Source organism: Salmo salar, chromosome ssa18 (genome assembly GCF_905237065.1).
Source record: "Salmo salar chromosome ssa18, Ssal_v3.1, whole genome shotgun sequence".
Lineage (NCBI taxonomy): Eukaryota > Metazoa > Chordata > Actinopteri > Salmoniformes > Salmonidae > Salmo > Salmo salar.
The window spans coordinates 3,160,789-3,175,243 of NC_059459.1; the positions used below are offsets into that span (position 1 = coordinate 3,160,789).

Genomic DNA, 14,455 nt, shown 5'->3' on the forward strand with positions numbered 1-14,455 from the left:
ACTGCCGGTTATTGGAGGGAAACGATTTCCTCAACATCAATGCCATAGTAAAACGCTGTTTTTGGATATAAATATGAACTTGATAGAACTAAAAATGCATGCATTGTCTAACATAATGTCCTAGGAGTGTCATCTGATGGAGATTGTCAAAGGTTAGTGCATCATTTTAGCTGGTTTTATGGTTTTGGTGACCCTGTCTTTGAATTGACAAAACATTACACACAGCTATTGTCAATGTACTCTCCTAACATAATCTAACTTTATGCTTTCGCCGTAAAACCTTTTTGAAATCGGACAACGTGGTTAGATTAAGGAGATGTTTATCTTTCAAAGGGTGTAAGATAGTTGTATGTTTGAAAACTTTGAATTTTGACATTTATTTGGTTTCAAATTTGCCGCTCTTGAAATGCATCTGCTGTTGATGGAGTGCACCACGGGGGGGACGCTAGCGTCCCACCTAGCCCATAGAGGTTAAACAATTTAAAGGCAATGCTACCTAATACTCATTGAGTGTATGTAAACTTATGACCTACTGGGAATGTGATGAATTAAATGAAAGCTGAAATACATAATTCTCTCTACTATTATTCTGATATTTCACATTCTTAAAATTAAGTGATGATCCTAACTGACCTAAGACAGGGAATTTTTACTAGGATTAAATGTCAGGAATTGTGAAAAACTGAGTTTAAATATATTTGGCTAAGGTGTATGTGAACTTCCGACTTCAACTGTATGTAAATATCATATTCCAGTTGTTAATAGGGTATTGTGTGTATATTGATGAGTGAAAAAATGATTTAATACGTTTTTGAATACGGCTGGAACCTAACAGAATGGGGAAAAACGTCAAGGGGTCTGAATACTTTCCAAAGGCACTGTATAATCACTCTTTTTTTAGGGGGTAGATCAGCTTTATTATTGCAGATAGATTGTAGCTTCCATCAATGTAATTGTCTGCATCACTTCCAATCCTCCATATATTTTTTTGCAAATATATATATATATACACACATACATAACATATATATACACACATACATAACATATAAATACATATATACAGTGGGGGGAAAAAGTATTTGATCCCCTGCTGATTTTGTACGTTTGCCCACTGACAAATAAAGGATCAGTCTATAATTTTAATGGTAGGTTTATTTGAACAGTGAGAGACAGAATAACAACAAAAATTTCCAGAAAAACGCATGTCAGAAATGTTATAAATTGATTTGCATTTTAATGAGGGAAATAAGTATTTGACCCCCTCTCAATCAGAAAGATTTCTGGCTCCCAGGTGTCTTTTATACAGGTAACGAGCTGAGATTAGGAGCACACTCTTAAAGGGAGTGCTCCTAACCGCAGCTTGTTACCTGTAAAAAAGACACCTGTCCACAGAAGCAATCAATCAATCGGATTCCAAACTCTCCACCATGGCCAAGACCAAAGAGCGCTCCATGGATGTCAGGGACAAGATTGTAGACCTACACAAGGCTGGAATAGGCTACAAGACCATCACCAAGCAGCTTGGTGAGAAGGTGACAACATTTGGTGCGATTATTTGCAAATGGAAGAAACACAAAAGAACTGTCAATATCCCTCGGCCTGGGGCTCCATGCAAGATCTCACCTCGTGGAGTTGCAATGATCATGAGAACGGTGAGGAATCAGCCCAGAACTACACGGGAGGATCTTGACAATGATCTCAAGGCAGCTGGGACCATAGTCACCAAGAAAACAATTGGTAACACACTATGCCGTGAAGGACTGAAATATTGCAGCACCCGCAAGGTCCCCCTGCTCAAGAATACATATACATGCCCGTCTGAAGTTTGCCAATGAACATCTGAATGATTCAGAGGACAACCGTGAGACCAAAATGGAGCTCTTTGACATCAACTCAACTCGCCGTGTTTGGAGGAGGAGGAATGCTGCCTATGACCCCGAGAACACCATCTCCACCGTCAAACATGGAGGTGGACACATTACACTTTGGGGGTGTTTTTCTGCTAAGGGGGCATGACAACTTCACCACATCAAAGGGACGATGGACGAGGCCATGTACCGTCAAATCTTGGGTGAGAACCTCCTTCCCTCAGCCAGGGAATTGAAAATGGGTCGCGGATGGGTATTCCAGCATGACAATGACCCAAAACACACGGCCAAAGCAACAAAGTAGTGGCTCAAGAAGAATCACATTAAGGTCCTGGAGTGGCATAGCCAGTCTCCAGACCTTAATCCCATAGAAAATCTGTGGAGGGAGCTGAAGGTTCGAGTTGCCAAACGTCAGCCTCGAAACCTTAATGACTTGGAGAAGATCTGCAAAGAGGAGTGGGACAAAATTTTCCTGAGATGTGTGCAAACCTGGTGGCCAACTACAAGAAACGTCTGAACTCTGTGATTGCCAACAAGGGCTTTGCCACCAAGTACTAAGTCATGTTTTGCAGAGGGGTCAAATACTTATTTCCCTCATTAAAATCATTTTATAACATTTGTGATGTGTTTTTCTGGATGTTTTTGTTGTTATTCTGTCTCTCACTGTTCAAATAAACCTACTATTAAAATTAGAGACTGATCATTTCTTTGTAAGTGGCCAAACGTAGAAAATCAGCAGGGGATCAAATACTTTTTTCCCCCACTGTATACACATCTCTATTTCCTTTATTACCCTCCAACCCTACCACCCCTCCCCCAATTTGAGTGAACAACACTTAAGGCTGTATTTCCTCCTTACACATACTGTATACTTTTTATGGACACATTGTATTTTACAAAAGTTTTATTTTGTTTGTTATTAACTCTTGTCCTTCCTCAACCTGTCCCATATTTATGATGTCCATCCGGTTTGATTTCTATTTGCCATATCTTTCAAACTGTGTTTTTCAAAAAAGTTCTTAACCTGTTTACGCTTTACGGGCACAGTATGTTTTACATTAGTTATCTTGTTGTTACTAGTTGTTAGTAATCCCAACCTTCAGCTCCATTTAACCCCTCCCATCTATCTCTTAATTAATACCATCCATATTGGATTTCTATTTGCCATATATTTTTCAACTGTGCTGTGATGATTCACAAAAGTTCTGAACCTTTCTATTTTCATGGTTTCTACAGATTGTAATTTGAAAATAAAATGTTTTGCTTAAAGTATTATATTATTGATCATTTGACAATGACTTTTCAGATCGCCCAGTACTTCTATCTGCTGGGTTAGCTCCAGGTAAATATTGCAATTCTTCAGCCATTCCTTGACCTGTGACCAAAAACAAGCTACATACAGTGGGGAGAACAAGTATTTGATACACTGCCGATTTTGCAGGTTTTCCTACTTACAAAGCATGTAGACACCTGTCCACACACTCAATCAAACAGAATCCAACCTCTCCACAATGGCCAAGACCAGAGAGCTGTGTAAGGACATCAGGGATACAATTGTAGACCTGCACAAAACTCCACTCGCCATGTTTGGAGGAAGAAGAAGGATGAGTACAACCCCAAGAACACCATCCCAACCGTGAAGCATGGAGGTGGAAACATAATTCTTTGGGGATGCTTTTCTGCAAAGGGGACAGGACGATTGCACCGTATTGAGGGGAGGATGGATGGGGCCATGTATCGTGAGATCTTGGCCAACAACCTCCTTCCCTCAGTAAGAGCATTGAAGATGGGTCGTGGCTGGGTCTTCCAGCATGACAACGACCCGAAACACACAGCCAGGGCAACTAAGGGGTGGCTCCGTAAGAAGCATCTCAAGGTCCTGGAGTGGCCTAGCCAGTCTCCAGACCTGAACCCAATAGAAAATCTTTGGAGGGAGCTGAAAGTCCGTATTGCCCAGCGACAGCCCCGAAACCTGAAGGATCTGGAGACGGTCTGTATGGAGGAGTGGGCCAAAATCCCTGCTGCAGTGTGTGCAAACCTGGTCAAGAACTACAGGAAACGTATGATCTCTGTAATTGCAAACAAAGGTTTCTGTACTAAATATTAAGTTCTGCTTTTCTGATGTATCAAATACTTATGTCATGCAATAAAATGCAAATGAATTACTTAAAAATCATACAATGTGATTTTCTGGATTTTTGTTTTAGATTCCGTCTTTCACAGTTGAAGTGTACCTATGATAAAAATTACAGACCTCTACATGCTTTGTAAGTAGGAAACCTGCAAAATCGGCAGTGTATCAAATACTTGTTCTCCCCACTGTATGGACAGTACCAAAACAAATTATCTAATGTGTCTGTCTCTTCACAGAAAAATCTGCAGAGCTGGGAAGGTTGTATCCCCCATATATATAACATTCTGTTGGTTGCAAGAATTCTGTATAATAAATATAAAACATTTGCAGTTTTGAATCGGTACGTCAAAAATCTCTTCCAAAGTATTTTGCAGTCTATATGGCACGGCTGTCAATTTTTTGGTTGTGAAATGAAACTGGTATACTTTTTTATTCATCAACAATTTTCTTTAACCAATTATGGTCTTTTTTGCAGGGCCGACAGACAAGTTCTTTACTTTTTCCCCCTTCACTTGATAAAGGTTCCAATTGATCAATTAATATATTTGAGTTTAACCACAATATTTGTTGTATTATTTTTATATTGTCTTTGCTGGTGGATTAAACTGAAATTGCAACCAACTTTCTATGGCTTGTTTAAAAAAGAATATCTTCACATCAGCAAAGAAGGACTCCGTGTTTCAGAAACTCGCTTTATATAGAGGGGCTATCACTCTTTCACACTGTGGTAAATAAAGACAGTTTGTTGTTTAGAATTATTTATGTCTGTTTTTAGATGGAGAGAAACCAAAAGCCCACCATGCCTATTTTTTCCAAAATCGTCTGTCCACATGTCAAGGGTAATTCCCCCATTGTATTTACCCAAGTTCTCTCTTAACTCCAGAACCACCAACATTTTTGTTGTTGTTGTTGCCTGATGCAGGACTCTAGTGCCAGAGAAGAGAGACTCTCAGACTGAAAACACCTCCATTAATTTATGAAAAGATAGTCAATTTGTGCCACAGTTTAGACTACCGATAGATCAGCCTTCTAACTCCCTCTTGTGGTAGATGGTGGCATTTTAATGGTTGCTGCATTAGCTCATAAACTTTTAAAGGAAGATAATATGCCAATTATCTGATGGTCCGACCGCATTCTATCCCCACACTTTTTTCACTTTAGGTGCCAACGTGAATGACATAAGAAAGCTGTCAAGACGACTAGCTTGATTGAGTCTCTGCCGTGTATATCTCACTAGGTCAGGATATTTAAACCTCCATATATCCACTAGTTCCAATATATCCATGACATTCATGATTTCCTTAAGAGCATGAGGGTGATAGTTTGTAGTGAGATTTCCTTTACTGTCCATTGAGGTATTTAAAACAGTATTATAATCTCCCTTCGCAATAATAGAGTATTGCTTGCAGGATTGATAACTTATTATATTTTCAAAGAAGCGTGGATCATCATTATTTGGTTCGTAAAGGTTTATGTGTCATTGTCGTGTGTGTAGTTGGCAAGGAAGTCAGGCGCAGGAGAAACCAACTTGCTATAACTGGAGTTGTTTAATAAACAAACACAAACTCCAAAACCAACGTACATAAAAATAACATGGGTAAAAATACCCGTAGCTCACCAATACAAAAATACACGAAATCAATAACAAACAAAACAACAAACCGTGACGCAGAGGTGAAACCTACACTACTCAAAAACAATCTCCCACAAACCCAGGTGGAAAAAACTCTACCTAAGTATGATCTCCAATTAGAGACAACGAGGATCAGCTGCCTCTAATTGGAGATCATCCCAAACAAAACCCCAACATAGAAATACAAAACTAGAACCTGACAACATAGAAATAGAAAACATAGGGAAAAAAACCCTGTCACGCCCTGACCTACTCTACCATAGAAAATAACATCTTTCTATGGGCAGGACGTGACATTATGGTCCAATAACATTTAAAATCATCCATCAACCTTGCGGATCTGTTTGGACAATTTGCATATTCGGATCAAAATTACTGTTAATTAATATCATCACCCCTTTTGAGTTTTTTTGCCCATGGGAGAAGTATATTTCATGCCCTCAGTACATTTTCCACACAACTTCATCTAAAATTGTTGAATGAGTTTCCTGTAAACAATAGATATTATATTATTTCTCTTTGAGCCAGGTAAATATTGTTCTTCTTTTCTTATTATCTGCTAAGCCATTACAATTACAATTATAGCTGTAACATGATATTTGCATTGCTACTAAGTAATCCTCCAATTGTTCTCCTCAACTCAACCCGCCAAAGCCCCTCCAAAGTTGGGTTGTCATCCCAGTGACTGGCAGACCACCCACGTCCCCCCGGATCCCTAGACCCATCCTTCGAAAAGAGCACAGATTGCCACCCACAGAACAGAAGCAGATCAACCGCTGAAAGTATTTCCAATGCTCTAACCTCAATTTGCTTTATATATAGCTATTAAAAGTATATACTGCTCAAAAAAATAAAGGGAACACTTAAACAACACATCCTAGATCTGAATGAAAGAAGTCATCTTATTAAATACTTTTGTCTTTACATAGTTGAATGTGCTGACAACAAAATCACACAAAAATAATCAATGGAAATTCAATTTATCAACCCATGGAGGTCTGGATTTGGAGTCAACCTCAAAATTAAAGTGGAAAACCACACTACAGGCTGATCCAACTTTGATGTAATGTCCTTAAAACAAGTCAAAATGAGGCTCAGTAGTGTGTGTGGCCTCCACGTGCCTGTATGACCTCCCTACAACGCCTGGGCATGCTCCTGATGAGGTGGCCAACTCCTGGACAGTCTGTGGTGCCACGTGGCATTTGTGGATGGAGCTAGACATGATGTCCCAGATGTGCTCAATTGGATTCGGGTCTGGGGAACGGGCGGGCCAGTCCATAGCATCAATGCCTTCCTCTTGCAGGATCTGCTGACACACTCCAGCCACATGAGGTCCAGCATTGTCTTGCATTAGGAGGAACCCAGGGCCAACCGCACCAGCATATGGTCTCACAAGGGGTCTGAGGATCTCATCTCGGTACCTAATGGCAGTCAGGCTACCTCTGGCGAGCACATGGAGGGCTGTGCGGCCCCCCAAAGAAATGCCACCCCACACCATGACTGACCCACCGCCAAACCGGTCATGCTGGAGGATGTTGCAGGCAGCAGAACGTTCTCCACGGCGTCTCCAGACTCTGTCACGTCTGTCACATGTGCTCAGTGTGAACCTGCTTTCATCTGTGAAGAGCACAGGGCGCCAGTGGCGAATTTGCCAATCGTGGTGTTCTCTGGCAAATGCCAAACGTCCTGCACGGTGTTGGGCTGTAAGCACAACCCCCACCTGTGGACGTCGGGCCCTCATACCACCCTCATTGAGTCTGTTTCTGACCGTTTGAGCAGACACATGCACATTTGTGGCCTGCTGGAGGTCATTTTCCAGGGCTCTGGCAGTGCTCCTCCTGCTCCTCCTTGCACAAAGGCGGAGGTAGCGGTCCTGCTGCTGGGTTGTTACCCTCCTATGGCCTCCTCCACGTCTCCTGATGTACTGGCCTGTCTCCTGGTAGCACCTCCATGCTCTGGACACTACGCTGACAGACACAGCAAACCTTCTTGCCACAGCTCGCATTGATGTGCCATCCTGTATGAGCTGCACTACCTGAGCCACTTGTGTGGGTTGTAGACTCCGTCTCATGCTACCACTAGAGTGAAAGCACTGCCAGCATTCAAAAGTGACCAAAACATCAGCCAGGAAGCATAGGAACTGAGAAGTGGTCTGTGGTCCCCACCTGCAGAACCACTCCTTTATTGGGGGTGTCTTGCTAATTGCCTATAATTTCCACCTGTTGTCTATTCCATTTGCACAACAGCATGTGACATTTATTGTCAATCAGTGTTGCTTCCTAAGTGGACAGTTTGATTTCACAGAAGTGTGATTGACTTGGAGTTACATTGTGTTGTTTAAGTGTTCCCTTTATTTTTTTGAGCAGTGTATATTCAAATATCTTGCTTATCTTTATTTCCTTTATTAACAATTAATATGCGTAATCATGTCGGAAGTTTGTGCAAAGGATTGTTAACTATGACCAGAATTGCCATTGCATTACATTACATTTTTGTCAAGCAATTATTATTTTAGCAAACAATTGTGATTCCTTCTATATTATCCCTAACATCCTTACCCCCTTGCAACAGATGTGGGATACATACATACACACACACACACACACACACACACACACACACACACACACACACACACACACACACACACACACACACACACACACTCAACCCCTTTCCTCCACAATCAACTATAAGGGCCACAATAGTATGCCCCCTCTCTGATTGTCCAAGTGTGACCCCATCCCCATGGGTTACTGCAGCCAGTGTTGCCAGCACTGCCACTACCTGGGTGGGGATACCCCACAGGAATCCCCACCGGCTATGTACAAGGTTGTCAAGGTTCTCATTAGCAGCTTTGAGAATTTCCTTGTATATTATGCTCTCCCATCAGGGGGCTCTGGCTCTGTTGGACCAACCCTGCCAGGCGGGCTCAGCATTTTGAGGGGGCGGTGCTGCTCTAGTAGGTCTCTGACCGCATTTATCTTTCTGTTTTGGCGGCATATAGGCAGCTTATAGCAGGCCCATAAAACAGATAGGGACTTCTCTTTAGTGTATGGGTTGTTCAGGTGGGTGTCTAGGCTATAGGGCTGTAGACTGTTCCATCATGATAGGACCATAAATAAATAAATTAGGTATATAATTTATTTTAAAATGTAGTTCCATCATGATAGGACAATAAATAAATAAATTAGATGTATCATTTATTTTAAATGTATATCCCTCATCTGCACAAAATTGAAAGCTCTCTCTCACAACCCCTGCTCACAGACACACATTGGTTCTGGGATATGCAACCATTTCCTTTCTCACTCACTTAATGCCACAATTTTCCAACACCAAAAACTCACCACACCTTCCATCAAAATACATCCACACATACCACATACTGTGCCTTCTATGTCTTCTGTTTGCTGTTTTTACTGCCACCATGCTGAATTAGCACCTTTTTGTTCCAATTAGTTATTTTTGAAGATGTTATTTTTCTAGTTATCATTCTAATACTGTCTTATGTAATGTAATACGCATTATTTGACAACATTCCCTATTTTCAAAAGGTACAGTGTATTAAATCATTATTTTATTTTATTGCTTTTCTATCTTTTTTTTGTATTATTATAATCCTTACCATGGCTTGTATTAGGTGTTCCATTATTTGACTCCTCTATGAGAACTTTGTAATTTTAGAATAGCCATTGAGTAGTCTTTGTGTCTCGGAACATTTGGTTGTCAATATACAGTTTGTCGACTACGAGAGCTACACGATTCCCTTTTAATCTATTTTCCTTGAAGATTGGATACAGAACTTTGCGCCATTCTACAATTTCCTTCAGGAACTGATCATTCATGCCTATTTTCGTGCCAGCAAGTCTTTTACCCAAGCTTTAAACCATTGCTTTATCCTTAAAGAAAGCAAATTTGGCAATGATTGGATGCTCATATCTCTGTCCTCTTTGTCCGAAACGGTGTACACATTCGGGTTGGATTTTATTGACAGGCATCGAGTGGGATTTGAAGCGTTGTAAGAAAGAATACCATCACTACGTTTTCGGGAACTTCTCCTTCTCTTTCTTGGATACCTGTAAGTACTAGATTTTCTCTCATAGATCTAGTCTGTATGTCTAGTAATGCTTCTCTCAGAAAGATGTTCTCCTTTTTAAGTACATTAAGTCCGTTTCTATCTTATTGATTGTCCCTTTTAGCTTGTTTGTTTCTTTCTCCATTATCGCAGCTCTTCGTCACTTATTTCAAGGCTCAACTTCAACTCCTTTATTTCCTTACTGACTAATTCAAGTATGTAATTTATCAACTTTAACAGATCGCGTTCCACACTTACCAGCCCCAGTGGTGAAAAGCATAACTCGTTTGTATCCGTGGAGGAGTCACATTTTCTTCTGGAGATTCATTCTCCACGTTTACTCTCAATCATGTTTGAGTGTTGCTTGTATTCACAATATTGTCAATACATTTCTCTAGCCTTAGGATTTGTTTTGTATTATTATCCAGATGGAATGTAATTACCCACGAGTATATGAAGTGCTAATATTTAGTCGCACATGCTGATATTGAATATTCCGTATTTATTTTGCACCGGTATGTTCAGTACGCCATCTCACTCTTATTTTATGTGAAAGTTCTCTGTCCCTTACTTTAAAACAAAACTTTAAAGATGCCATTAAACAATGCAAATAAACGTACCGACAGAAGAGGCAGGACTTGGTCCTAGGGAGAGAGTCTGACCCCTTGTCCTACAGTAAATAGAGAAATGAAGGGAACATTCAGGCAAATGTCAGCCAACGGATGATTGCTTAAAGCAAGGGATTCCCAACCACTAGGCCATGGACTGGCCTGCCCTTTTTTATAGTTTATAGCCTGGCTAATGCACAGATCTGTGATACACACAAACAGGTCGCATAACCATTCTTTCCTCCGCAATAATCATAACACAAACAGTCAAGATGGATTTAGGTCCTACCTAATAACACATGTAAAAAAAGGGGTGAGCAGTTGATCTGTATGGGTCAATCTGTGTTCATTGACCCATAGTCAGTAATGTCCAAGCGCAACAGCACTACTTGTTTGCTGAACAGTTATTTTCCATGAATGAGCTATTGGAGGACGGGCTCATTGTAATGGCTGGAATGGAATTAATGGAACGGAGTCAACATATGGTTTCTATTTGTTTGAAACTGTTCCATTTATTCCATTCCAGCCATTACAAGGAGCCTGTCCTCCTATAGCTCCTCCCATCAGCCTCTTCTGACATTGACCTTTATATATTTTCACAAGCCGGATTTAAAAAAAAAAATGTTGCTATGAACATTCATTGAAGAGAAAAATCTAAGCGTTCCATTGGCCATTGTCCTTCATCATTGTGTATGTGTTGCTTGAGAAATTTGATTTCCAGTCTTTCTACAAGGGCTCGCGCTCCTCTGTGTCCAGGCTGCATTCCAACTCTGGACACTATGGACTGCAAGCCCATGTAGAGCGAGTGAAGAGTTTTGGAGATGCACACCCTTCTAGTCTACCTTTGGCCTGCAGCCTACCACTCAAGATGTTTCATGTCTGTCTGGAAAGATTTTGTTCTCCTATTTCCAACAATGTGGATGTATTCCTACTGCTACTGAAAAAGGTAATTGTTAATCATAGTAGAATGGAATTTCATTTAATAGAATTACTTAGCCTATGTTCCATTTCAATGATCACTTAGCGTCAGTCTCTAAAACACGAACCTGTGTCTGAGTTTAAAATATGCATTTTTCCTTGCAGGATTTGTCGAAACAAAAGGAGGCATCATCAGACTCCCTCCTGCTCCATCCGGAAGGATTCAATGTTTAGCCGTTCTCGGGTTCCGCTTACGGATTATGTAACATTTCTTAATCGGTTGGTTAATGAATTTGACACACTAAGAACATTTTGGATAATTACATTATTAGAAAGTGGTTCACCATCAGGTGCTGCATTACCCAAAACGGCTTCCAGAAAACCCTAACACTTTTTTTGTTTTGTTTTTACACTGCATGGATGGCGTGCTTCATTGATGATTAAATGTTTAGGCTAGTGGTAGACCTGCCAAGGTCAGAAAATACATCATTTTGACCACTTTGTTTGTTAATAGCTGTCACCCACAGAAAGTCCATGCTCTTTCAGCCCCCAATTACATTAAGCATAACAACCATACAGAAGGTACTGGTGAGTGTGGGGCTCTCTGCTAAGTAATTACATGTTAGTTAGTGTTCTGTGGCATAGATTAGTACAGAAGTGGAGCAAGGTATGGCAAGCAGGTCTCTCCAGGCTGAAGAGAATGTGGTTTGAGGGGAAGTTAAGGTTGTGTTACCAAAAGCTGAGTCTCAATGTGTTGTCTGGGGCCTATCGTGGGTTTAATTTATGAAAATATATTTGTGTTTCTATTGTCATATACTATTGTTCTGATTTGTTCATTTCTTTGTTGCAATATTGCACAGGGGCTACACTTGACGCAAGTTGATATTATAGAGGATGCCATTGCACGGAGCTCAATGACCCTGACAAGAATGATGAAAAGCCTGAAAAAGATTGTTAAAGTTCTTCATCAACACAGAATTATGAGAAATATAGGTAAACAAAGCCACCAGCTTTGTTTACCTATATTCACTCTGAGGAAATGTTTAGCTCACTTACAAACTGTATGTAAAAGGGTATTTTTAATAATCAGGCTTTTGAGATATTTCATGCATTATTTACTGGAAAGCTTAAATGGGCTCTTCAAGATTTTCAATATTTAGCCTGCTTTGCAACCCATCCCGACCAGTGTTTCCCACAGGTATTTAGGTTACTTGTCATGATGTCAGGACGGGAAAGGCAGCGTGGCACGACTGGGGAGGCTTGCACCACTGCTGCTGCCCTAATTGATTATTCTTGTGCTCCTACACTATTCAGGCAAATGCAGTAAAAGCTGTTACCAACTAACAATTATTTTAATAATCAATCTGTCAGTTATTACCTTGATTACTCAATTTGTTAGAATTTAAAAAGCCTGTTTCACTGACTGAATATAGGCTGAATGTTTAATCAAATATTGTTTTTATCAAATGTTTACAGTGCAAAGAGCAACAACAGACAAACTGAAACTCAGTTATTTTGTGACAACTTCCATTAAAGTGCATTCCCACATAAGACAGGAGCAGTGTCAGCTCAAGACGATTTGGGAGCCTAAATTAGATTTGATTTCAGGGCCCCACCTATAGAAGTTGATGGTCATGCTTCCCTTGGACACTCAAGTCTTCTCATCACTAACATGTCTTACTTCTCCTTATTGAAGGTCTGCAACAAGCCCCGAGGAGTTTCAAGAGGAGGAAGGGCTTCCAAATTGGATAAAGTTCTCTTCGGAGATTGGTTGTGATAGATTATTCCAAGTCTTCGCACAAGAGAAAGGTATAGCATTATCCATTTTGATGTAGTAACATTCGTTATCTGGGCTTGGGAACTGAGGGATAATTTGTTAATATATTTCGCTTATGGTAATCAGTTGCCTTTTAAAGTACTCTTCAGTATATATACTGGTATGGATCAAAAATTGAGGGCTTGCCCATTTCATATACTGAAATATTTGATAAATACATCTCTGTGCTCTTAGACACATCATCATCATCATCAGTGATGTTTCCTAGGATAATGTTTCGGGTCTTTCAATATTATAGAACTTCACCCATCAGACCTTAGCTTATGTCATAAGTGATATTAAGCTACTTTCCATGGATTTACTGATCCTCGCCATTTCAAGGCATGACTAACCACTGGAAAACTCCCTGTCACAAAATAACCATATGTACTTGTTCCTATCTTTCAGTACAGTTGTAGAAGGACTGGGCCAACGTGGAGAAGACAGTGTTGGGTGTTTGGGATGATGGAGGTCAAACACAACAGACGGTGCCCAGTTCTTAAAATGGTGGAAAACCGTTCACAAAAACCTTAATCCCTATCATCAGACAACGTGCAGAGATGTTCCACCATTCTGAGTGGAGTGATGCGGCGCAGGTCCTAATCCAGGCACTTGTCATCTCCCGTCTGGATTACTGCAACTCGCTGTTGGCGGGGCTCCCTGCCTGTGCCATTAAACCCCTACAACTCATCCAGAACGCCGCAGCCCGTCTGGTGTTCAACCTTCCCAAGTTCTCTCACGTCACCCCGCTCCTCCGCACACTCCACTGGCTTCCAGTTGAAGCTCGCATCTGCTACAAGACCATGGTGCTTGCCTACGGAGCTGTGAGGAGAACGGCACCTCCGTACCTTCAGGCTCTGATCAGTCCCTACACCCAAAGAAGGGCACTGCGTTCATCCACCTCTGGCCTGCTCGCCTCCCTACCTCTGCGGAAGCACAGTTCCCGCTCAGCCCAGTCAAAACTGTTCGCTGCTCTAGCACCCCAATGGTGGAACAAGCTCCCTCACGACGCCAGGACAGCGGAGTCAATCACCACCTTCCGGAGACACCTGAAACCCCACCTCTTTAAGGAATACCTGGGATAGGATTAAGTAATCCTTCTAACCCTCCCCCCCTACCCTCCCCCACAAAAAATATATAGATGTAAAGTTGTTGTTCCACTGGATATCATAAGGTGAATGCACCAATTTGTAAGTCGCTCTGGATAAGAGCGTCTGCTAAATGATGTAAATGTAAATGTAAATGTGATGGTTGACTGCTGGAGAGCGTATGTCAGGTCTCTGAATAGGCTGGGTTACAATTACCAGGCAGTCAACCACACAAACAACTTTGTGGATCCTCGCACAGAATGTCACACACAACACATTAAAAGAGCGTGAAAGACAATAAAGGTGCAG

At 41.1% G+C, this 14,455-nt stretch overlaps 1 long non-coding RNA gene across 1 annotated transcript; it reads left to right on the plus strand.

Annotated features, from left to right (window-relative positions):
- The first annotated feature begins 10,005 nt into the window (after window positions 1-10,005).
- LOC106576927 (uncharacterized) lies at window positions 10,006-13,823 on the plus strand. Its single transcript, XR_001322037.2, has 4 exons — window positions 10,006-11,270; window positions 11,408-11,521; window positions 12,939-13,051; window positions 13,467-13,823. It is a non-coding gene; the product is annotated as an uncharacterized lncRNA (long non-coding RNA).
- The last annotated feature ends 632 nt before the right edge of the window (window positions 13,824-14,455 follow it).